We start from the raw sequence: 26,842 nt of genomic DNA, 5'->3' as shown, positions 1-26,842 counted from the left end.
AATAATACAGCTGTTTGATTGATTTAACACTCAAGCATTCAGTTAAGCAAGTTTAGTTAATTCAAATAATAAATAAGGACACATACCCTTGTTGTTAGCATATAAGTTATAAAACAACGTCTTTAGCATATAAATATTTACCATGCTTCAAAACACAACGCAGCACATGTCATTTAAACGATTGAAGATGCAAACTGGTACATTGTTATATTATTTAAATCACACAGATGAGTTCGCGGTGCCAGCAGTCAACGCTATACATATTAACATGCTTGTGAACTCACCTGAAAAAGATGCACAGGTTTCATTTTGGACTTTTTGTTTCCATTTGAAGACTTGATGCGGTGGTGTATTCGCGGGCGCAGCTGGCCCATCAAACGTGACGTGTCGCGTGTTACTGCGCAAACGGATTGCGTATGATATCAAAGCATCGCGAGAACAGACTGCTCTGCATGCTTTCTAATCGGTCTCGCGGTACGTTTACGTATTTTTGCGGATCGATTTGCAGAGCACCATTGAACACACATGATAATTTGCAGTCAGGTGGCGGGGTGCTAAGAGATGGCAAGACGAAATAACGTTATAACATTTCGTCTCGTCTCGTTTTGGTCAACAAAAATGAAGACACATTTTAGCATAGTTTTTATTTAGTAAACCACTTTTAGTCTCGTTTTTATTCGTCAACAATATTGTATTATACATTTTATTATAGTTTTTGTCACATGACCAGCATTTACGTTGCGTCTCGTCTCGTTTTCGTCACGTGATAAAGGTTAGTTGACGAGGATATTTCGTCATACTTTTCGTTGACGAAAGCAACACTACCCACCACCTACCCCTCCGGTTCTCTTAGTGTTAGGAGAATCGAACAAGCGAGAGAGAACATCGGGCTTCGTGTTTTTAGAACCCGGCCGGTACGAGAGAGTAAAGTTAAATCTGTCAAAGAAGAGTGCCCAACGAGCCTGTCGCAAGGTTAAACTCCTGGCTGAACGGATGTATTCTAGGTTCTTGTGGTCCGTCCAGACCAGGAAAGGTTCTGAGGCACCCTCCAACCAGTGACGCCATTCGCCCAAAGCCAGTCTGACGGCCAGCAACTCCCGATTACCTACGTTGTAATTACATTCAGCAGTGCTTAACCGGTGGGAGAAAAAGGCCGCTGAGACAAAACGGCGCCTACCCCGACATCTGATGCATCCACCTCAACAATAAACTGAGCCGTAGGATCTGGAATAGAAAGCACAGGTGCAGTGATAAACCGGGACTTTAACATATCAAAGGCTTCCTGAGCTTCCCTGTTCCAGCAAAAACTCTCCTTAGAGGAAGTGAGTGCTGTAAAAGGTTTAGCAATCTGACCGAAATTTCTGATGAATCGCCGATAAAAATTAGCAAGACCCAGAAATCGTTGAACCTCCTTACGCGAGTCGGGGGTTGGCCACTCAACGACCGCTTTGATTTTAGCCGGATCAGGACGAATCTCCCCTACGGCAATCACAAAAACCCAGGATGAAACCGACCTCCTATGAAACTCGCACTTCTCCGATGTCCCGGTTTGCCACAATACAGACATAGTCCATTTAGCAACCTCCGCTCCCTCTCCTTAGATGTCAGCTTCATTCTTCCCAGCTGCATAGGTTCGCTCAGCACAGGTGAAGGGGCAGATGGAGCAAGAGAGGATGAATCGACAGCATCATCCTGCAGTGTGCGATGACGTAATGAGCGGCGATGGCGACGATTCAGGAGACGATTCTCAATAAGCAGAGCGAGCTCAATAAGACCATCGAGAGAGTGTGGAAGATCATGAGTAGCAATCTCATCTTGAATCTCGTCTCTTAATCCCTCTACAAACTGAGCCCGAAGAGCCGTTTCATTCCAACCACACACCGCCGCCAACGTCTGGAAATGGATGGAATAATCCGTGACAGTGTGATTACCCTGCACCAGGCGAACCAGATGAACCACCCTGTGCTGACCGATCAAATAGTTTCAACATCTCCAAACGGAAGTCCTCAAAAGTCTGACAGAAAGGAGATCGAGCATCCCATACCGTCGTAGCCCTCTCTCTCGCCCTGACGGTCAGCAAGGTGATGACGTATGCCACTCGTGTCTCTTCTGCAGCATATCTGCGTGGTTGTAGGGAAAAAAAATCAAAGAGCATTGGGACAAAAAAGACCAGCAGGTGTTAGGATCTCCGTCGTATGTGGGTGGGTTGGTAACATGGGGCTCAGGATCAGATGAACGGTGAGGAACGGAGCCCTCCAACTGCATGCATTCGAGCTGAGAGTTGAGATCGGTAACTCAAGCGGCAAGGCGTTCCACCTCCCGCGATGTAGTAGAGAGTTGAGCATCCTGCTGTCCCAGCCATGCCCCTTGTTGTGCCAGAGCAGAGCGTACGTTGTCAACATCCGCTGGATCAATCTGTGGCGAGTTCGTCTGTCAAGACAGGTATAGAAACACACAGAGGCAAGAATCCAATTGCAGATAACAAAACGTTTAATTATAGATCAAATAATAGACAGAGAAAACCACAGGGCTAGCCAGGGAGATAAACTGGAGTAACACACGGGGAATCCAACCACTGCTCTGCCCGTCATAGATAGTCCAAGAAATCTGTCCAGAACTTGCACTGGAGATTGCGCGCCCAGCACGGTGTAGGGAGCCACCGATTCGAATCGGGGAGAGATGAGATGACAGCCCGGCAGAACAGACGGCTGAAGGCTGAACACCAAACGATCCGTCACAGTGCTACTGGACAGCAGGGATTACCAGTACTCTGGACAGCGCACAGCATGAAGTCCGATAGAAACAGCAGAGCGGCGGAGAGGAGCTCACCCAGTACTGCAGGGCACTGGCCACACACGAGAGACAGCAGGGCAAAAGACCGGCAGGGCAGAGGGGGAGAAATAATCCACTGAAGCGGAGAGGAGCGGAGGTGCTGTAGTCCTAATGAAAGGAGAATGAGAGAAAGCAGACAGAGCAGGCAGAGCAAAAAATGGCAAAAAGACAAAAAGGTCAAAAATAAATTAATCCAACAAAAACGGCGAACACGACATGACAGGACTAAAGCAACATAACAATGACGAACTCGCAAGGAGCAACAAACACAGAGAGCTTAAATACCAAACGAATGGGGAGACAAATGAGAAACAGGTGAGTGTCGCAGGTGAATGAAATCAGTGATGATGATGAGATCGCCCCGGTGGCAGACGCGCACGTGAGAACTGTCAAAACACAAAACACACACACAGAACAAAAACAAAGAAAAAGAACAGTCGAAAGACCGAAGTCATAACACATGTCACATCACAGAACATGGATAAATACCCTGTTCAATCATTATATGTCACCTTTAAGCAATAAGGTACACTGTTAGACTTAACAGTAATTTCTACAGTTACTTACCACAAAATGCCCAGTAAAATACCATCATTTTATTTTCAAGTTCATTACTGTAATATGCATTGCATTATGGGTATTAACATTTAATTTATGTATTTTTTGAATTTGCGGTAGATTGCTGTAAAACAACAGCAGTAGCGCTACTGTAGTTGAATAAACAGTGTTATAGAAGCATATAAAATGGAAAAAATATATATCTATGAAAAAAAACATTTTATTTTTTATGCTTTTAGCAGTGAAGCAAATTTCAAAATGTGACTTGTGCTGCGTCCGAAACTGCCTACTTCCATACTATATAGTACGCGAAAAGAAGTAGGCGAGGCGAGTAGTATGTCCGAATACATAGTATTCGAAAAACAGTATGCGAAAAGTGCCCGGATGACCTACTACTTCCGGTTAGATTTTGCAGTGTGCATATGATGGACACTTCACTATCCCATGATGCCCCGGGAGAGGAGTTATCCAACAAAGAAGACGACGCATAGGCTGAATTCGCGCTGGAATGACATGACGTGATGCCGACGTATGTCACGTGATGTAGCAACATGTGGCGGATGTAGTACGTCCGAATCTTATTCATACTAACAGGATTCATACCATACAGTACCTACTGTTTTACCGGGAAGTAAGTAGGTACTTCATCTCATTCAGTACCTATAAAAAACATCGAGTGCTCGTATCGCGTTAAGATTAAATGGGAAAGCAATAGTAACATTATATAAGTATAGTTTTATTAACTTTTACCTCGCGCCAAAACAATAACAACACAAAAGACACTAAATATGAATAAGAAAACAAGTAATAGTTTCATCATGACACCAAATACTGCTGATTTGATCTCATTTTTGACCATCAAACACAAACAAGGCCCACATCAGAGCCAGGGAATCTCTGTCAGAGATTTAGCCCAGATAGGGCGGTGGTCAGTGGGGCGAGTGAACACTGATGTCCGCTCATGCTCTGGTTCTCGTACCGAATCTTACGAAGCAAACGTTTAAACAGGCGCTATCTTTACTAATCGACTGCAGATTTAAATATAATACATATATATTCTCGACTGAACTAATCTTAAAATTACACTTTGTGACCAAGAAATGGTAATATAAGAAACGGCCATTCCGTCCATTGAGTTCTCATGAGATTCAAAGCAGCCAAAAGTGTTACCTGTCATTCTGGCGGAAGAAAGTAGTTCCCAACAAAAAGAGGCTTTTAAAATAACTCAGTTGTTGTTTTCTAGTTTTCGTTTTTCAAACGTGTGCCGTCGAACTGTTGTATAAAAGGGCAGTGATGTATTTAAGCCATATCGCTCTCGGAGTCGTGTGATATAGCTCTGAAATACATCACTGCCCTTTGTTTTGCCTCAAAATGCACACAAGTAATGTTTTTTATAAGACATTATTAAAACTAGTTATATTTTCTAATTAAACTAAGGCCTATCAGGCAGTGTTGTGCCTGAACAAGTTCATTGAACGCAAGTTCATGAACTCGTTCATATTTTGGGCGAATGTGAACTGAATGTACTGTATTACTGCCTGATGAACGTTACTGTGAACTCATTCATTCTGGGGCTTGTGAACGGCATGCTCTCTCAGTTTAAGGTCGTTCAATAGGGTGCCAGATTTCTAAAAAGTCTTCCAGGCGAAAAACCCGGGTAAAACACACTGTAAACTGCTGCATGCGTCATCAAAACAAAGAGCAGCATGGAGGTGATGCACTGGACGCTGCTGAAATCCCTTCTGCGCCACTGACATAGTTTAACATTAAATAACATCATATTTGTCCTAAACAGGTTAACGATTAACATAGGCTGCTAACGCATATTCTGGATCTTGAAATAGACTCTGACTAAGCTCACGCTATTTAACGTGCACGTGCGGTGTGCAATACCTGCAAGTTGTACACATGATGCCTCACAATGCTTTTCGCCCGGAAAACCCCCTTAAAGCACCCGTCTAGCCTTTCAAGGTATGTGCAAGCAAATATAAAAATTAAAAGACAGTCAATGCTAATGTAAACCCTGGTAGGATAAGGATTTAAAGATGGATATGAGGATGAAATCTGAGGCATTTAGCTTCAGTGTTAAAACTGATCAAATAATTGCTGTCTGTGGTTCTATATGGGCTATAATGGCAATAATTTAAAAAAAAATAATATGGTGAAAAATAACTATAATTTAGTTTATTTTTGGAACTGTGAACTATTTCAAAATTTTGAAATATGAACTATGAACTGAACTAGTTCATTTTAAAATTTGTGAACTGAACTAGTTCATGTAGAAAGTGAACTTTCCCAACACTGACAGTAGGCAGGTTTAAAGGTGACATGGAATGATTGAACGGAGTATTTATCCTTGTTCTGTGATGTGACATGTAGACAAAAATGTTTTTGTTTGGGTCTGTAATGCCTTAGAAGCTTCCTAAAAACCTCTCTCAGATAGCTCTATTGGGGTGGGGGATTTGAACCAAGTGGTTTTGCACCTATTTGGCTCCCCCTAGTGGCTTAACTTGCAATCTCATTACTGATTGGCTGACTTTGGCAAAAATGTAGTCAATTACTTTAAAGTGGAGGGGCAGTGAGATGCCTGTGATGTCATAAGCATCAGTTTTTCAGATTGGGCCGTTTTCTGGCTGACATTTCTAAAAGAGGAATTTCTATGAGACTGAGATGTTTAGAATGTTTAGCACTTTTTGTATGTTTGTGAATGTTGGTAGACTACCATTATTCAACAAAGACAAGGTAAAAATGGTTTTTCATTCTCTGTCCCCTTTAAGTCTAAAAAAGTCTAAAACACTTTTTCCAAATTTGTTTAAACTGTCTTTATATACCAAATACATAAGTAAAATGTAAGTACTCTGAAAAAAGCTTATAAAATCGAGGGTCTGTAGACCTCTCACGACTGTTTTAAACACTAATTTTTCCATTCACTCCACCCCATCCCTTCTGGGTTTCTTCTAAAGCCACGCCCCCGAAACACATGAACACGCGACGCCGACATCTCTGCTGGGAAAAGCATTTACCTGAGACAAGCAGAGAGGAAGGAGCGTGGTGCCTGTAGTAACATCATGTCAGAATCACATGTAATAAAACACCTTACTTTATCACTACACTGTAAAAAATACTTTGCTGCCTTAAATTTTTTTGTTGAATCAACTCGGATTTACAAGTCATTTCAACTTACTGTTATTTATCTTGACTAGAGATCAGTTGTTATAACTACAGGTGAGTTGTTATAAGTTATAAAATTAAGTTGACTTTTCTCAACTATATTTTATAAGTTGTGACAACTCATCTTTGTTGACATGACTTGTAAATCTGAGTTGATTTAACAAAAAATTTTAAGGCAGCAAAGTATTTTTTACAGTGTATGAATATAAACAAATAGGATGGCTTTTAGTACTCACTATTAAGCTAGCACATCGATACTGGTAAAGTTTAAAATATATTTAGTTTTTTTCGGTAACAAACGAGCTAGTTATATTTAAAAGACAAAGCTAAAACAGGTGGCATTGATACAAGTTTTATCATTACCATCAGTTACACTGTGATGAAGGTGAATTTCATGAAAGATTTATAACATATACGGTGTTTTGCATGGAAGAGTTTCCGCGATGAAACCATTGTTGACTCTGATGAGGACTACACTCCGGAGACAATACCGCTACCGCATCATCGACTCGGGGAAAAAGCCACGGGATATTTACTCTCGTTTGATTTCTTCGTTTATTCCTTTTTTTTTGCCTTGTTTGCCTTCGCTGACTGCATATGCACGTACTGTGAGTTCTGAATGCTCTTTCTCTGCCATACTTTTGCTCTTCCTAGATTTCGTGCCTCATTCACTTTCAAATCAATCGGGTGTGCGCATGTGTGGGGAGATCCTGTAGCAACAGGGGTGGAAGCCATGGTCGTGAGAGAGAGTGATAGTCGCACAAGCCAATCATTTGTTTCGTCCCGAATGGATATAATTAGCTGTGTTTTAAACAGTCGTGAAAGGTCTACAGACACTCGAGTTTTATACTCTCTTTTTCAGAGTACTTACATTTTACTTATGTATTGGTATATAAAGACAGTTTAAACAAATTTGGAAAAAAGTTTTTTAGACAATTCCTGCCTATCCTGCCTTTAAGCTAATCCTTGTCCGGGAAACCACCACAATATAATTTAAACTAGGGGTGGGGGACCCTGGTCCTGGAGGGCCACTATCCTGCAAAGTTTAGTTCCAATAATAATTAAACACACCTGAAAAATCTAATTCAAGTCTTCAGAATTACTTGGAAATGAAATGTAGGTGTGTTTGGTTAGGGTTTACAAATTTTATATTACCCTCAACAGTTATATGACAATGTGAATGTTATTATATTTAAATGTAATAAAAATGTCAAAAGATCATTTAAAGAGGCCCTTCCACGTAAAACCGTTTTTACTTGTATTTTTTGATATGTGTTAGGTCCATATGTGTAAATGACCACCAGCAGTGTTTTATTATGATTATTTTGTTTCATACTTTTATTTCATGTGACTTTTATTTTGACATCATGCTTTATGCAGGAGGGGTTAATATCTCCACTCACACTCTTACGCTCGCGCTCTACCTTGTTCAATAGAGAGCACGTGAAGTCATGTTACGAGACGATGCATGTTTAGAGCCAGAGCTTGTAAAAATATTGCTGTAACTTTCAACTAAATATGTTTTTTGAAGTGTTATACCTCAGTGCTTGATTCGTTTGGCAGGAGTAATTTAAGAATAATTTGTGAAGTTTCTAGCTAGCTCTACAATGTCTGAGTTAAGTTAATGGCTAGCTCTCCAGTGTCTAATTTAAGTTAATGGCGGCAACTTTCCCTGGATTACCACTTTTAGCACCCTTTGATATGCGGAGCGAGGTATGTGGTTCATGTGTTATTTCATGTTAATTAATTTCATTTTGTTGTTATGTTCATGTGATGATAACGATACCAATTTCATATAATGGCTGTTACCTGCTATGCTGTAATTAATGTGATGCTAACGTGCATTTGTAAAGGTATTATGTGATGCTAAAGTGCATTTGTAAAGGGATGATTTTATATCTGGCTAAATTGCCTTTGTTAGTTCCCTTTTTTTAAGTTTTCACGGTGTTGGTGCTATGCACACTCGTCTAAATTAAAGTACACCCGTCTGGAAACACTCCCAAGCCTGTTTATTCCAAGTTGAAGGGCTGCTACAGTGAAAACTCGATCGCTCGATGTGGAGTGAAACGAAACTCAACTCAACTCGACGTTAGAAGGACTGCCATCTGCTATTCTGCGTACAAGACTGCCACCTGCTGTTCAAACACCCTCACTTCAACCGGCACTCAGGCAAGATCAGTATATTGCGGTTATGCTGATTGCTGCATAAAATCACGGGACTCTTTGATTGCAAACACTGAACTTAAGTCACCTTTATAAACAATATACTGTACATGTTTGATGCTCTAAATTATTCATACATCTGAAAGGTGAATTTAAAGATACAGAAGGGTGATATTAAAAAAATATATATCTATTGAACAAATTGAACCTGTTAATGTAAATTCATTCGCAGGTAAATCTGTATTATAGCATTCATTGCTAAGCTGTTTGTGTGTTATCCTACATTTTGTTGATGATAATCGCCCTCAGTGCATGTTTGGTATCAAGTGTATGTTGAGTTATTTAGCTATATTTCAGTAATTAAACTATAGTTTAGTAGTTCAATATAACCAAACAGCAACACAACTTCAAAAATGTCACTTAATGGAGAAGTAGCAGCTGACACACACAACCCACTCACAAAAACAGATAACCCACAGCCAGTCAGGTCTAGTTCCCGTGAAAGAACATTTACAGAAAAGGGATACGAGATGCACAAACAGGAAACAATTAAACACAAGAAAGAGTTCATGAGAGCTTATGGCTACTGGAAAGAGGTGGCAGGAAGGATTAGGACCGCACTAAAATCATTCTGTTCTCAAGATGAACTAAATAAATTCAGAGAAGAAATCCAAAGTCGACACAGTGCAGTAAGTGAATGTTATGAGCCCATCCAACGCAACCACAATGCTACCCCAGACATTGTACCAAAAATGGATGCTTGTATAGCACTCACTGCAGAGATCAGTGAAATAATAAGGCAGTGGCTAGACCTGTAGATGAGGCTTTCAATCCAGAACTTGAGAAACTACGAGTGAGGATGGCACTTAAGAAGGATGAGTATGGATCTATCTTCGGACACACAAAGACAGATACTGTACTTTCTCAATCAGAAAATTCCATCCACTCACAGGCCTCAAGCAAACATGTAGATGCAGGAGCAGAACTCGCAGCTCAACAAGAAAGGATTAAAGCAGTATATCAAATACAAGCTCAAGAAGAAGTGCTTAGCAAGTTAGAAGAAGAGAAGCAGCTAGTTCTTAAAAGGTTAGAAGAAGAAAGGCAAGTAGCTCTTAAAAGGATAGAGGCAAATATGCGTCAGGAAAAGAAAAGACTACAGCAAATTCAAGCAGAGTCAGAAGTAAGAATAGCGGAGGCGAGAGTAAATGCATACGAGAGCCTTGAACATGACTCCAAAGACTTGCTAAAAGAGACTGATCTCACAGTTGAATTCAAAAGCCAGCTCAATCCAAGGGCTAATGCATACCAGCCTCCACAAGCACACGCCAATGCGCTAGCATCTCCTGAGAAAGACAGCCTTACCCAAGCACTCATTAACTCACTCAGTATGAATCGCCTGCCTGCTCCTGAGCCACCAAAGTTCTCTGGCGAAGCCCTAAAGCAGGGGTCGGCAACAGGCGGCCCGCGGGCCAAAAGTGGCCCGCCAGTAATATTTTATGGCCCGTCGGATTAATTTGAAATCCGTTTTTTTTTTTAATCACACTTTTTTATTTTAAAATAACAGTTTACAAAAATGGCCCCGTGTATCATTCCTTCATTCGTTTTTTCAAATCAAAACCAAAAAAAGAAAGAAAGAAAAACGACTTGTTTTTCTATTATTTATTTCCTGAACTAAAATCAAACGACTTGTTTTCTGAATGTGCGCTCAGATCAAAAATAACAAAAATGAATGAAAACGGGTTCGGACAAATTTTAATTGAACACCTTAGCAGACATATCCAATGAAATAAATTTAAACAGATCAGGTACTTACAGATTACATTTTAATAAGGGTTTGAATAAGGGTTTGAATAGAAACCTTTCCGGTAAGTCTCATTCGCTTACAGTCCGACTTTTGAACTTTTTTCATTATTATTTATTCGCGTATAACACACTGACAAATAATATGTATTACCTGCTAAAAAAAATGCGTATAATAGCTAGTTTAATTTCCTCTTTCTCGTTCTCTTTCTCTACCAGCGCATCCGCGATCATAACTGTCATTAGATTTTGAACATACTTCTAAAACACAATCAATCAAATAATTGCAGAGGTTTGACTTCATGAATCATTTGCAAATTTACCTCGTAAATCATGTCAATGCGTCACGCGTGAAGACGTTAAACTCCGTGACATTGCAAATTACTGAAAAGTAATTGCAGGCATTTAGAAACCACTACACAAAATATGATCAAATAAACTCTTTTACTGCAGTAATATTTTAACTATTACACTTTTAACGTAGGAATCTACTGTTCTGTTCTGTTACTTGAACTTGGGGCTCAAACCCGACCTTAGGTTCCACAGCAAGTCAGGTTCGTTTACCTTTAATTATTAAGACTAAATGGGCAGGTAAATTCGTTAAAAAATGAAAGTAATCCGCCAAAATATGGTTTTACATGTCTATTAAAATAAAGCCATTATTAATTTTCCTAACGCATAGTTCTTTGATCTTTACCTCCTTTTAAAAATAAATTTGGCAAAGGAGGATTTTCAGCAATTTGTTTGAACAGCAACTCTGCAACCAATGGTTTCGGTTTGAGTGAGAGGCTTTGTCCAATTTAATTTATTATTTATATTTCATTATTTTTTCTGTGACATTTTTTCTCTGCTAACAATACAATGTTAAAATAATATTTATATTGGCACGAACACAATTTTTGTATAACATTTATAATTGTTAAAGGCTACTTCATCTCTCTTTTTTCGTTAGAGACATTGAATTTGAGATTCTGGGAACGAGATCTAACGTTAAGTTTTGCGGACCCGTCAGGTCGGGAAATAAAGCGGTTGAACACAGAGTGTATTTTAAGCGGTTTACTGAATAGAACCTTGTCGGAGCTGGACAAAAAGCGGAGACCTCCTTAAACCTTAGGTGTGTATGTGTGTGTCCCGGATAAATTTTAATAAAAAAAGGAATACAGTTCAAAAGTCGGACTGTAAGAGTCTTTCATGAGAGCATAAATGCCTGTAATGTTACCACTAATAGTACTTGATCTGTTTAAAATGATTTCATTTATATATTATGCCTATAAAGGTGTTAAATAAAAAAATGGTCTAATCCAGTAATTAATTTTTTATCTGAGCACACAATCAGAAAACCCGTGGTGGTTAATTTTTTCATTTTTGTTTTTAATTAAAAAAACGATTGAACGAATGATACACAGACCCATAACCATGTTTTTAGCCATTTTTAATGCCGTCTTTCGTATTTTAAATAGGAAATAAAGACAATGTTTCTTGACAAAAGATCAGATAGCCTATACTAGGGTAATTCAAAATAAGACGTAAGTGTGCCAACAGCAGTTGGCCCGCCATCTACTGGCTAAAAAAAATATTGGCCCGCGGCCAAAGTTACTTGCCGACCCCTGCCCTAAAGTATGTAGACTGAAAGATGTCCTTCATGGCCCTCATAGACCACCAGCCTCTTCCAGCTCATGAAAAAATTTTCTACTTAAAAACCTATCTGAGCGGAGAAGCACGTAAAGCTGTAGAGGGATTCTTCTATAGAAACTCAGAAGAAGCATATCAAGGAGCCTTAAAGGTCCTAGAAGAAAGGTACGGAAACCACTTCGTTGTGCAAAGGGCCTTTAGAGACAAGCTCATGAAATGGCCCAAGATTGGTACCAGTGATCCCGCTGCACTTCGAGAGTTTGCTGACTTCCTGCAAGGATGCATTGAAGCGATGCCTCATGTGAAGGGATTGGCCATCTTAGACGACTGTGAAGAGAACCACAAGTTGCTGAAGAAATTACCTGACTGGATCACACGCAGATGGACCAGAGTCGTCACGGAAAGGTTGGACGAATCCGGGGATTACCCAAGCTTTTCCTGTTTCACAAGGTTCATCCAGAAGGAGGCTCGGATAGCCTGTAACCCTGTCGCCTCTCCACTTCTGATCAAGAACACAGATGACAGGCAGTCCAAAAGAGCTAGAGCACTTCACACAAACACTAAAAGGAACAACCCCACGGAAAGGGTTGAGAAAGTGTTCAATACCAAGTCAAGGCCACCTTGTCCTATCTGCCAAGATGAGATCCACGGCGTCGTGAAGTGCCCCACCTTTGCAGCAAAGTCTCTAGAAGACAAGAAAGCCAGCATACGGGAAAACAATTTGTGCTACGGATGTTTGAGAAAGGGACATAACAGTAAGGATTGCAAAACACGACACACTTGTGTCATCTGCGGCAGACGTCACCCCACCTGTCTACACGAAGAGAGAGACAACCGATCTGTGGAATCAAAAGAGAGACAGTCTACTTCCACAGACAAAGGCACTAGTCAGGAGGAGATCAAAGTGACGTCCCATGCAGTGGTCTTCGCCACCTCAAGCATCGTCCCTGTTTTCATGTCATCTGCAAATGAACCAGAGAAAGAAGTTGTAACGTATGCTCTTCTAGATACGCAGAGTGACTCGACATTCGTCTTGGAAGACTTACTCGAAGATCTGAACATGGAGACTAAACCAGTACAGCTCAAACTAAGCACCATGACATCTGTTGACACACCCATAGCCAGCAAAAGTGTCTACGGTCTACGAGTACGAGGACTACAGTCTGAAAAACAGATTCAGCTACGCCAAGCCTACACTCGTGACTTCATCCGGGTTGACAAGTCCTACATTCCAACTTCCAAAACAGCGCTGCTCTGGCCTCACTTAAAGCATCTAGCCAACAAGCTTCCGCTGCTGCAGGACTGTGAGGTGGGACTGTTAATTGGAAGTGATTGCCCGTTGGCGTTAGCCCCCCAGGAAGTCATCACAGGAGGCGAAAATGATCCATTCGCCCAGAGAACGGAACTTGGCTGGAGTATAGTTGGCTCATCCAATCCACACCTGGATCGCCAGGGAAACCAGAAATTCGTCCATCGAGTGACAGTAAAGGAAATATTTGCGCCATCAACCAACGACGTGCTGAAGGTCTTGGAATCAGACTTCAATGAAAGGAAGTATGCAGACAAAGACAAGTATGTGTCTCAAGACGACGTTTGCTTCATTCAGATTCTGAGTGACAACATAGTTCAAAGGAAAGATGGACACTATGAAATGCCCCTTCCCTTCAAGAGCACAGAGCCTCCTCTGCTACCAGACAACAAGAAGCTGGCAACAGTTCGACTGCAGCACTTGAAGAAAAGATTGAAAAATAACGAGCGTTATAAAGAACAGTACAAGGCCTTCATGGAGGATATGATGAAGAAAGGTGACGCAGAGCCAGCCTCTCCTGCGACAGGACAGTAAACTACATGGTACATACCACACCATGGGGTGTTCCACCCCAAGAAGCCAGAGAAGCTAAGGGTCGTCTTTGACTGTTCAGCAAAGTTCCGTGGCGTCTCACTAAATGATTCGTTGCTAACAAGTCCTGATCTGATCAACTCTCTCCTTGGAGTGCTTTGTCGTTTAAGGAAAGAGGCTGTAGCCATCATAGGTGACATCGAGAAAATGTTCCACCAGTTTTACGTTTCTCCTGAACTGCGGAACTACTTGCGGTTTCTCTGGTGGGAAGATGGAGACCTCGAAGCAGAGCCTCAAGAGTATCAAATGGCTGTCCACCTATTCGGCGCCACTTCGTCACCTGGATGTGCCAACTTTGGTCTGAAGTACTTGGCACGTCAATACAAGGAAGAGTATCCATTAGCGTCAGCCTTTGTTGAAAGGAACTTCTACGTCGATGATGGGCTTATCAGCGTCCCCTCTGTAGAAGAAGCAAAGGAGTTGATTGCTGAAGCACGAGATTTGTGCAAGAGAGGAGGTTTGCATCTACACAAGTTCAACTCAAATGAAAGAGCAGTTCTGGACTCTGTGGACCCAACTGAAAGAGCAGTCACATCTGAACCCCTCAATCTGGACCTAAATGCAGCTCCAACAGAACGTGCTCTTGATATTCAGTGGTCCCTTGAACAAGACACCTTCAGCTTTAATGTAAACCCTCAGACCAGGCCCTCCACATGTCGCAGCATCCTATCCATCATTGCCTCCTTGTACGATCCAGTCGGATTCGTGGCTCCATTTATCTTAACTGGAAAGTGCATCCTCCAGGAGTTGTGCCGTCGAGGCATTGGCTGGGATGACCCACTTCCAGAAGACTTAAGTCCATGGTGGGAGAGATGGAAGAGTGACCTACAACTGCTGAAGGAAGTCTCAATACCGAGATGTTACCAACCACAAGGCTTCTGTAAAATTGTCACAAGGGAACTCCACCACTTCTCGGATGCCAGCAATATAGGATATGGCTCGTGTTCCTATCTGAGAAGCAAGAATGAAGATGGTGAAGTTTACTGCAGCCTCGTGATGGCAAAGGCTAGAGTTGCGCCAACAAAACTAACAAGCATTCCAAGATTGGAACTTTCAGCAGCAGTGGTTGCTGCAAGATCAAGTGTCATGCTGAGAAACGAGCTTGAAATGCCGATCCAAGCAGAATTTTTCTGGACTGACTCCCAAGTTGTCCTGGCTTATATCAATAATGAAGCAAGAAGGTTTCATGTCTTCGTTGCCAATCGTGTGCAAATGATCAGGGAACACACCAGCCCCAGCCAGTGGCACTACATAGACACAACAGAAAACCCTGCTGACCATGCGTTGAGAGGTCTAAATGCAGCAGACATCTCCTCATCAAACTGGCTATCAGGTCCCAAGTTCCTGTGGGAACAAGAAATACATCCAGAGTCTTACCTAACTCCTGAGTTGCTCATTGGTGATCCTGAGGTCAGGTCAATGCAGGTGTTCACAACTAAAGTTGAACCTTCAAAGTCAGACCTTCTTACCCGTCTAGATCGATTCTCCTCCTGGTCAAAACTCCTGAAAGTCATTGACAGAATCAAGAGGCAAAATTCAAAGCAAACTCATCTTGGCAAACTTGTGAGTGTGGAAGAACGCGAGAGAGCTGCCGAATCAGTAGTGAAGCTTGCACAAGAAGCAGCATTCTCCCAAGAGATGAAGATACTTCAAAAGGGAAAAGGTCTTCAAAACTCCAGCCCTCTGTTTCGTTTGGATCCCATCTTAGAAAGAGGAGCACTTCGTGTTGGTGGGAGACTGGATCAGTCATCCTTAAGCCTAGAGGTCAGACACCCTTTGATTTTACCCAGAGGAGGACATATTACCAAGTTGATCTTGACCCACTGTCACGAGAGGATCTGTCACCAAGGACGGAATCAAACTCTAACAGAACTTCGATCCAATGGGTTTTGGGTCATCGGGGGAAGTAAGTCGGTTGCTAAGCTAATACACAGATGTGTGAAGTGCAGAAGACTCAGACGGCCTGCAGAAGAGCAACGCATGGCAGAGTTGCCTAAGGAGCGTGTAGAAGTCTCTGCCCCCTTCACATACTGTGGTATCGACTGCTTCGGCCCATTCATCACCAAGAAAGCCCGTAAAGAGCAAAAGCGATACGGCTTAATCTTCACTTGCCTAGCCTCTCGAGCTGTTCACATTGATGCATTTATCAATGCTTTAAGATGCTTCTTCGGTCTCAGAGGAGCCGTTCGGCAACTCCATTGCGATCAAGGGACAAATTTTGTAGGAGCTAAAAATGAGTTCAAAGAAGCATTGAAGCAATGTGACACCGGAACGATCGAGAGCTTCCTCGCAGAAAGGCAATGTGAGTTTATATTCAATCAGCCCCGCCGCTCCCATAATGCGCATCACGCGCTGTGCGTAGGGCACCAGGTGCTGAGAGGGCACCAAAATAATAGCCTAATGAAAAAAAATTATAATGCTGATAGAATTTCATTAGCCTATAAAAATATTATTAGGCACTTTTTATCCATGTATATGTTACAAAAAGGGGGAACGAGATAATTAAATTGCTCTAGTCTAGAAAGTATGCCCCCCAGCCTTTGATGGTCCGTGCCGGTTGATCGCGCGGGCGCCTCACGAAGTTTGACAGAGGCCGTTTCTCAATCCGAAGGCTGCAGCCTCCAGAGGTCGCATTTCCAGGCTGCATACATCATCAAAACGTTCTTATTTCGTAATATTAACGATTATAAAATTGACTATTATTCTTAGTTCATCTTAAATTGTTGTAATATGCTTATGACTTGCTAATGTAATGTTCAGTTACTGAAATAAACCAGGCTTGATGACGTATGCAGCCTGCATATGCGACCTCGCGCAGCCTGCAGCCTTCGGATTGAGAAACGGCCAGACAGTAAACTATTGGAAATGGCCCCGAAAAGACAGCAGGAGTCATGATCGGAAAAAAGAAAAAATAAGAAACTGCGGGATGATGCCCGTGCATCACTTGCAGGTAAGTCCATCATGTTTAATCATTCCTTAATAAAGGGAAATATGGGCTCCAGCTGCTGCTAATCGTAATGCGCCTCGAACTTGCTGTGCTGGCATTAATGTTAGCAAACTATGTTGTTATAATGTATAACTTCAGTGCAAGCTAAATTGAGATTTTACTGTAAAACATTACCTATGCATATGAATTTTACAAATAACGACGCCAGCTGTCACTTTCTTTATACGTTTCTTTAGATATTGAGCAGTAGTTTATTTTGTGGTTTATTTTGACGTGACGGTGGTTAATACATTACTTTTTCAGTATAAATTAACGTTAGCAGTCAGTGCACATGGTAGGCTAACAATTCCTGACTGTTAAATATATAAAAATTTAAAATGTCACCATGTATGATATGAAGCAAACATTACCTTGACACTTAGTTTTCTAAATCTTTGTTTTATTTAAGAATATTGAGCATTCTTGTTTACTTATTGGTGTTTATTGGTAACACTTTATTTTACGACCCGCAAAGTACCGCGTAATTAAACCGAATTTACAGCGTACCTATTTGTAGGTATACTGTACCTCTACAGTACGTACTTGTAGTTATAAGGGAATAATATTTTAAGTTTGGGGTAATAAGGGGGTAAGAATATATGGAAAATTATTCTCTAAGTATTTCATAACTACAGGGTACCTATTGTAATATTACGTGGTATGTATGACTTTTGTCTATGGGTAATATGGTCTATGTGTAATAGGTTTTTTTTTCATATTTGCTACTTACCTGATGAAGTGTTTTGTATAGCCTACAGTTGATGTCTACAAGCCACGTCGGCAAATAAAATATAACACACAATAAAAATAATAGCAACTTGTACCTCTTTGATCTGTATATGTATACAGGAGTTACCAGTTAACTCTTATATTTGCGGGCTGTAAATTGAAGTGGGGCTTATTCCCCGATTGTTCTGTGTGTGTACCAGGTAACTCTTATATTTGCGGGCTGTAAATTGAAGTGGGGCTTATTCCCCGCTTGTTCTGTGTATGTACCAGGTAACTCTCATATTTGCGGGCTGTAAACTAAAGTGGTGCTTTGTTCACCTCTTGTTAATAAATGTTATAGGGTAAATACCATAAACATACAGAATATTGTTATTTTTATTTTAAAACAACTTATTTCAAAACATCTTTAAAACACTATAATTAAGCCAACACTTAATGTTTATTATCACATAACTTTTATTTAAAATAAAAAGTCATGACAATTTTTCATTGTTTTTGCGGCTTGGCTTCCTCTGTTGGTGTTCTTGTCCACTCGGATGATGAGTTGATGTCGTCTCACAAATGCTGTTCTGCATTACATATAAAAAACATAAATGAAAGCCTTCAGTAAATGTTTCTTCACTGTGCCTTGACAGAAACAGAGCTTTCTAAGCCAGTTAAGTTTATAAATTTTAGGCTTACTTATGTGCTAGCTAACCTGCTACCGTTAGCTAGCAACTTTCTTGAAAAACATTGTTTGAAATGCGTGAGTCATGTATTAACAAAACCAGTCACCTTATCCAGCATGCGGAACCTGCTAACATCACTCGCAGCTGTACTCCAAAGTGTAGAACGTTTTTAAAACCTCTTAAAGAAATTTCACCTCAGGATCGCGTTCCAGCAAACCTCCTGCAGACGACCGCGCGCTCTACACCTGCGCAGTAGTCTACGCATGTAGTCGTCTTTTGCTTTAGCGGGAGCTGATATCTGCTGTTGTTTCATTCTGGTTTGCCATTGCATAAATTATATTTGGCTAAAATACTTGTGTATACAGTAAATAAATTGCAAAGCACCACTTCAAATATGTCCGCAAATGTAGGAGTTTCCTGGTAAATAGGGAATAAGTTGCTATTTTTATTGTACTTACCTTAAAAAAAAGATAACCACATTAAATCAGCTTGACTTTTGTTATTAAAAGCAAGTAATATAGGCTACTAAAATAAAAGTGATATGCTGTTATATTTATTTGCCGATGTGGCTCGTAGACATTGACTGTATACAACATTCAGTAGTCAATATGAAAAATTCACAATAAAAAATAAATAAAACATAATTTCCCCATAGACTTGACTAAGTCATACATACCACGTAATATTACAATAGGTACCCTGTCGTTATAAAATACTTAGAGTATAAATAATTTATAATTCTTCATATTCTTACCCCCTTATTACCCCAAACTTAAAATATTATTCCCTTATACCTACAGGTTACCTACCCTGTTGTTACAAATAGGTACGCTGTAAATTCGGTTTAATTACGCGGTACTTTGCGGGTCGTAAAATAAAGTGTTACCTGTTTATTTCATGTAATTTATTTAAAGTGACATTGAAAAACATGTCTGGATTATTTTGATATTTTTTATTTTGCTATTCTATTTAAGTTTGGTATTTTTTTCTATTTTGCTATTCTATAAAAGTTTGCACTTTCTATGTGTAGTGTTTATTGACTAAAGCTGTGAAGATTTTACTTTCTGCTATTAAGTTATATGTTTGGTAATAAAAAGTTAAACTGGCAAAAACAAACAAAAAAAATTCTCAAGGTCGGGGTGGGGGGCATTTTAAAGGAATTATGCTTAGGGCACCAAAATGGCTAGCAGCGGCACTGTATTCAATGCTTCCTCAGCAAGTCATGCTGGCGGCGTCTGGGAGCGCCAGATTCGGACTGTCCGCAATGTCCTAAATGCCACACTCTGTCAATACTTAGGCAGACTTATCTTCCCTTCGAACCCTGTTCTATGAGGCAATGGCCATTGTGAACAGCCGTCCGTTAACTGTAAACGGAGTAAATGATCCTACCTCTGTCGAGCCATTAACTCCAAATCAACTCTTACTAATGAAGTCCAAAATTGCCCTTCCACCGCCTGGAAAATTTGAAAAGGAGGATGTCTATGGAACTAAAAGGTGGCGAAGAGTCCAGTACTTCGTCGAACAGTTCTGGAGCCGGTGGAAGAGAGAGTATCTCATGAACATTTCCACTCGCCAAAAGTGGCATACGACTCGACGCAACCTTAAGGTAGATGACTTAGTCATTATAAAGGAAGACACCCCTAGAAATCAGTGGCGTTTGGGAAGAGTGGTTGAAACCACAAAGGAGAGTGATGGACTAGTGCGTCGCGTCAAGGTGTTAGTAGGAGAAAGATCATCAGCAAAACAAGATCGCCCTACCAAACCTTTGATTATAGAAAAGCCCATTCAGAAACTAGTTCTCCTCCTCGAGAGTGAGTGATCAGTCTAGTTGTCTACACCTTTAACCCCCCCCCCCCTTATGACATAGTCTACACTCTTTAGTCATTAAGTAATACTCACCTGCACATATCTAGAAACACTGATACAGACATAGGACTCAAGTATGAGCCGTTCAGCCAGGTTGATCCTTGTCTTCACTCTTCATAATGTGAGTGGTGGGAGTGTAAATGACCACCAGCAGTGTTTTATTATGATTATTTTGTTTCATACTTTTATTTCATGTGACTTTTATTTTGACATCATGCTTTATGCAGGAGGGGTTAATATCTCCACTCACACTCTTACGCTCGCGCTCTACCTTGTTCAATAGAGAGCACGTGAAGTCATGTTACGAGACGATGCATGTTTGGAGCCAGAGCTTGTAAAAATATTGCTGTAACTTTCAACTAAATATGTTTTTTGAAGTGTTATACCTCAGTGCTTGATTCGTTTGGCAGGAGTAATTTAAGAATAATTTGTGAAGTTTCTAGCTAGCTCTACAATGTCTAAGTTAAGTTAATGGCTAGCTCTCCAGTGTCTAATTTAAGTTAATGGCGGCAACTTTCCCTGGATTACCACTTTTAGCACCCTTTGATATGCGGAGCGAGGTATGTGGTTCATGTGTTATTTCATGTTAATTAATTTCATTTTGTTGTTATGTTCATGTGATGATAACGATACCAATTTCATATAATGGCTGTTACCTGCTATGCTGTAATTAATGTGATGCTAACGTGCATTTGTAAAGGTATTATGTGATGCTAAAGTGCATTTGTAAAGGGATGATTTTATATCTGGCTAAATTGCCTTTGTTATTTCCCTTTTTTTTAAGTTTTCACGGTGTTGGTGCTATGCACACTCGTCTAAATTACAGTACACCCGTCTGGAAACACTCCCAAGCCTGTTTATTCCAAGTTGAAGGGCTGCTACAATATGTGTTTGTGTTGTGTCGTGAATGTGAAAATTAACTTCCACCTCCTCTGTCAGCTCTAGCCACTGAAAAGAAATAAGCGGAGAAATCAGGTCAGTTAGAAAAGCTTATCAGTGTGACGTGGAACTGATCGAGGTCATTACTATGCATGAGCTCTTCAACTTGAGACCGCCCCCACATATTACGTGTATTTGAGTTAGTTTTCATGACAAGTTACAGCAAGGATGGCTAAACGTCAACCGTACCGTATTCGCGCCATTGTTTTTCGTCGAGACATCATTTCTATTAAACGAGGGAATAATAACAGTTGCTACATGTTTGGATGTTCAGAAGAACGCTGGATTTGAAGAGAGACTGCGATTAAAAAGCAATGCTCCTCCATCAATATTGGATCCGGACAGAATGGCGCAGCTTATGTGAGTAAAACACTTAGTCTTATGTGTCACTGTGGTGGCTGGTGTTTTCTCTTCCAAGGGACGCAAATTCATGCTGCACACACGTTGAAAGGGTTTATGATAAAAGACACGCGTGTGTGTGTGAGTAAAACACTTGTGTACTATATGTGTCACTGTGGCGGCCGGTGTTTTCTCTTCCGAGGGACGCGAATTCATGCTGCACACGCTTTGAAAGGGTTTATGATAAAAGACACGCGTGTTTGTGTGAGTAAAACACTTCAGTACACTGAAAAAAAAAATCCTTTCAATTTACGTAATTTTAATGTGTACATCGGTCCCACATAATCCGATTGTGTAAAACCAACATAATTTTCCTCATTTAATTTTTATTTGTCAGACCAAAACATTTTAATTGTTTTAAGTAGTCTAATATAAATATGTTGACTCAAAGTGCTATTTCTCTTTACCCTAACACATTTATTTTGTAATGTTTAAATAATTTTATTATGTAAGGGGACTAGATTTTCATCTGTAATTCCAACATGCTTTTTTAATGCTTATATTATGGGATTATGTAACTCTAAAGCAATTTCATTATGTCTCTGGCACCAGAATAATCACCCATAATTATCCAAATGTTATTTATTTCTTTTTTAAATACAAAATACATTTGCATTGGCATAAAAAGCAAAGAGTTTTGAACAAATGTTTAGTGATATTGAGGCAAACCACTGCTTTCAGATCATCAATTCATTTAAATCATTACACATTAATTCATTAACAGTCAATAACTATTACAACAATCAGCACATGCAGTACATACAAAGGGGCAATTTCCCAGACAGGTTGTAGATTAAGCCATGACTAGGCTCTAGTTATATTAGAATATTTTTTACAAAAAAAGTTTACAAACAAACCTACCTTACAAAAACAACACTGGAGTACATCTTGAGACAAAACAATGGCACTCATATATGTCACGATATGTCAGTGCAATATGTTTTCAAATTAAGGCATTGCAAAAGTCTGGGACTAGGAAAAGCCCCATCTGTGAAACTGACCCAAATGTTTAAAATAGTTACTATCACAGTAGATTTAGAAGTGCTAAAACACAAACACTGCATTCCAAAGAGACATGCAAAACAATAAGTACTATTATTTTTTAAATGGATTTACAAACTGGAAAATATCAATCCTTCAGAAAGTCAGAGCTACAGCATTTGTATAAACTGATAATCAAAGATTCAACAAAAACAAAATACAACAACCATTTCCAAAATCGACTCTGAGCAGCAAACTGTTAATGTTTTAATAAGAGAAAACACTTAAAACAGATAAATAAAAAGAACATAAATGAGCAGCACAGTCTTTCTGATCCTTTCACTGAAAGAAACTGTTCGTTAAAGTTACGCTCAATGCAGTTCCATTAAAATCTTTTGGATTTCCTCAAAAATAAAGCGGAGATCAGGATAGGTCAGGTTTAAGGCATACATCAGCTCAAACAACATGGCACGGTGTTGCAACACCTTCGTGCCTTCCAGGACTATACAAAGATCCTCTTCTTCATCACAAGAAGCATGTTGTTTGAGAGCACAAATCCCAACAGTGGTGTCTTCAAATGACCACACTGATGCTGACTTCATCCATGCCCTGTACAAAACAGACAAATGTAGTTAAAGAAACAGAAAAAAAAGTTACTGTTACAATAAAAGTGTCATTGGAAATTAGTACAATGCAAACAAATATAAATGTAAGTATACAGACCCATGTGCATTGCCACAGCATGTTACAATTGGTTACAAATATATGGGTTACAAAGCAAGGCAGCTGCACTGTCCACTGCTCCAGGTGTGTGTGCGCGTTTACTAGACTGGAATGAGTTAAATAAAGAGGCCACATTTCCAGTGTGTGCTACCATACCTGACAATCACAGCAAAAGTGAATTATCTCATTTTCTCAATTTCATGTTATTACAGACCTGTATAAATGTCTTTGTTCTGATTAACACGAAGGAAGACATTTATTTTGAGGAATGTTTGCAACCAAACTGTTCATGAGCCCCATTCACTTCAATAGTATTATTTTTCCCCACTATGGAAGTGAATGGGGCTTATGATTGGTTTGGGTACAAACATTCCTCAAAATATCTTCCTTAGTGTTCATCAGAACAAAGACATTTATAAAGGTTTGTAACAACATGATAGGGAGTAAGTGATGAGAATTTTAATTTTTGGGTGAACTACCCCTTTAAATCTTCCCAGGTGTTTTAATGACCCTTGTGCCAAAAGATGTAACTAAAACATACTACATTTTCTGTACTTCCAACAAGGTTTACACATTTTTATGTCCATGAATCTATATTACTTACTTCTGTCATTTGATCATTGATTGTTCCAAGTCTTTTTGCTAGCTGTCCTCCTTTCTGATAGAAGAGTTTCGTCAGGTTTTTGGATTGGAGGTCCAGGTGACACGCAGGAACATTAGACAGTAGTGATTCTTTTAAATTCAGCATTTATCTGAAAACAGATTAACCAACCATTGTATATTTGAGTACTGCGAGTCAAAGAATAATACATGTATATTAGTTACAAAAATAAGATTTAGCTCCTAACAGCAGTAAAACAGTGATAGGAATTACTTACCAATGCTTTTGAGTGTGTAGCGCATGCAAGGATGATGGACCTATAAGAGGAAATATTCAGAGGTGAAATCAACACATAACCTCAAAAAATGAAGGTCACACATACACAGAGCAATAATGAAATTAGTATTATCTCTGTCATAGGACGCAATTTTGGACAAAATGAGATCTTAAAACAACAAGGTTCTCTTCTGAAAACGTCAGCTTTAAGGTATGGCCACTTCAAAGCGATTTTTTTTTCAGTTAATATACCAGACGTCACGCGAGGCATTTAAAAAAAGCTTTTTCTAATTGAATCAAGTGTTGCTCGTGGCGTAGTGAAGTCACGAATAACTGACGCGGGTCTGTTCATCTGATTAAGCAGACAGTTTGTTTCATACGCAATGTCATAATGTAGTCATTTGATATCATCTGGTAAATTACTTACATGGATAAAGTTAACGTACTCTGGACAGAATAATGTTTGGTTAGCGTTTTATTTGTCCTGAACCGTTTCCTTAGAGCAGCTGAGTAAAAAGTGCCTCAAAAGTCAACTCAAAGCTGACAGTTTTCAACTCGGATAAAACTACCAAACGTGAAATAACGTTATACAGCTGACATTTTTAAAACGCTGTTTTTCTTTATGAGCCTTACACTTACTGACTGACTGTAACGTTAACTTACTCCACCAACCTCCTCCAAACTAATTTTTACTACAAGTCATTGCAATGACTACATATTGTAAAAAAAACTGTCTATCTAGTGAAGATGTATCACGTATAAAGTGAACATAAATAAATAATAGAACTTACTTTAATAACGTGGTGTCCGTCTGAGAGAGTTCTTCTGACTGACTGCTGCTGAGTCTTCATTTTGGCGCCCAAAACAAACGATCTTTATTCTTCTTTTATGGCGATTGACGTCCTTTTCATTGAGCGTTACTGCCACCTTCTGCTCAGGAGGTGCCGTTTTGTGTGCAAACTCAATTTTATTGCTTTAACTATTCAATTCAATCAATTTTAATCAATGTGAGAATAATGTGTTCATTTTACATTCAAACAAAACATTTTCATCCTTATCAATTAAATTATGTTTACACAAGGAATATAAATATTTTGTGTTGCATATACATGTTTATTTTATTTAAATTCAAAGACCCACCAAGTCCATTTTTTTCAGTGTACTATGTGTTATCAGTTGCGGCCGGGATTTCTCTTCAGAGGGACGCGATTCACGCGAATTCATGATGCACACGCATCAATGTGATAAAAGACACATGTGTGTGTTTGTGCGTTCGTTACACGCGCGTCGAAGGGTTTATGTAAAAGACGCTTGTGTGTGTGTCAAAAGGGTTTATGATAAAATATGCGTGTGTAAGAAAGACACTGTGTCTTAAGACACTCACTTAACATTAAACTGATTACACATGAGATTAAATTGAAAGTTAGTTTGAACGAAAAACTGTTATCCAATCATAGCAGTGGGCGTTTACTTCCAAGTCGTCAATGCAGCCCGCCCATTAAAAATTATCATTTCTCTAACCAGCCTCAAAATCAGGGTACAAAATGGCCTATTACTTATTGCTTTTGATGTTTTTTAATGTAAAAAGCATGCAAACGTCATGAGTAGACCTCAGACAACAATATAAAGCGATAAAAACGACAGAGGAAGGGCACCTTTAATACTTTGAAAAATATGCAAAATATGCTGTTCCAAATTATTAAGGAAGTTGTAGCAGTAGTAGTTATAGGCCCCTTCTACCTCGAAAGACAATGGCTGCGCCTTTATCTTTTTCAGTCAATTCTTTTGTTGCTGTTGGGTATGAAAAAAGATCTTTCTAAAGACAAAAAAGTGTACATCATCTTAAAAATGCAAATAACTTTTTGTACCAGGACGTAAACATTATTTTCTACTGTAAAGTTGGGCATTTTTTACATGGGGAGGTCTATGGGGATTGACTCCCTTTTGGAGCCAGCCTCTAGTGGCCAATCAATGAATTGCAGTTTAAGTCACTTCAGTAATATTGGCTTCATCATAGAGATCGGAAGGTTGCCCCTCCCTTTTGACCCACCTGTGTGTGTTTCATCCCAGCTGACGGGGTCAAAAGTAACAAAGCGCTACTTATGTTCAAAGTGAAATTATACTGCCGTTTTACATTTGTTTACAATTCCACCTGGTATTGATAGACAACACTTGTGAGTTACTGACCAAGGCAAAAATATATCTTGGTCTAAAACATTATGTTTTAAATTTAAGTTTTTCTGGTACTTTCACCTCTGCTCTCCCCTACTAATAATTACCAAATAAGTAAAACACCCTTCCACTTGATGAAGTCCCTGACACCCTGTAAAAAGTCAGTGTCCTTTTATTCTCAAATGTAGAATAAAATATTAATAAAGAATGAGTAAATCACCATAAACCTTTGACCAGTAGTCTATTTACAAAAATAACTAGAAAATGCACCGGAGGAACCGCAAAAGTGTGCTTGCTCTGGTGCGGTCACTAACGTGATTTGTGAAATGTAAAATTATAGAATGTTTTTTTTATCTTGTGCATCCTCCTCGCATTGGAGTCCCAAGTTCATATACAAAGTTTGGTTTCAATAGGTGAAAGCATTCATAAGACACACACACAGAGAA

General features: G+C 39.6%; 1 protein-coding gene and 1 long non-coding RNA gene across 4 annotated transcripts in view; both read right to left on the bottom strand.

The window, feature by feature from the left end:
• Positions 1-26,842, bottom strand: part of LOC135734568 (integrin alpha-X) — a 182,581-nt gene that overhangs the window by 60,069 nt on the left and 95,670 nt on the right. The window lies entirely within an intron of this gene.
• Positions 22,181-26,740, bottom strand: LOC135734570 (uncharacterized). Its single transcript, XR_010527430.2, has 4 exons — positions 25,016-26,740; positions 24,226-24,265; positions 23,952-24,099; positions 22,181-23,233 (listed from the first exon to the last, which is right to left on the bottom strand). It is a non-coding gene; the product is annotated as an uncharacterized lncRNA (long non-coding RNA).

The sequence above is a fragment of the Paramisgurnus dabryanus genome, chromosome 1, assembly GCF_030506205.2.
Source record: "Paramisgurnus dabryanus chromosome 1, PD_genome_1.1, whole genome shotgun sequence".
Classification (NCBI taxonomy): domain Eukaryota; kingdom Metazoa; phylum Chordata; class Actinopteri; order Cypriniformes; family Cobitidae; genus Paramisgurnus; species Paramisgurnus dabryanus.
This window is presented reverse-complemented; position numbering and strand designations above follow the sequence as displayed.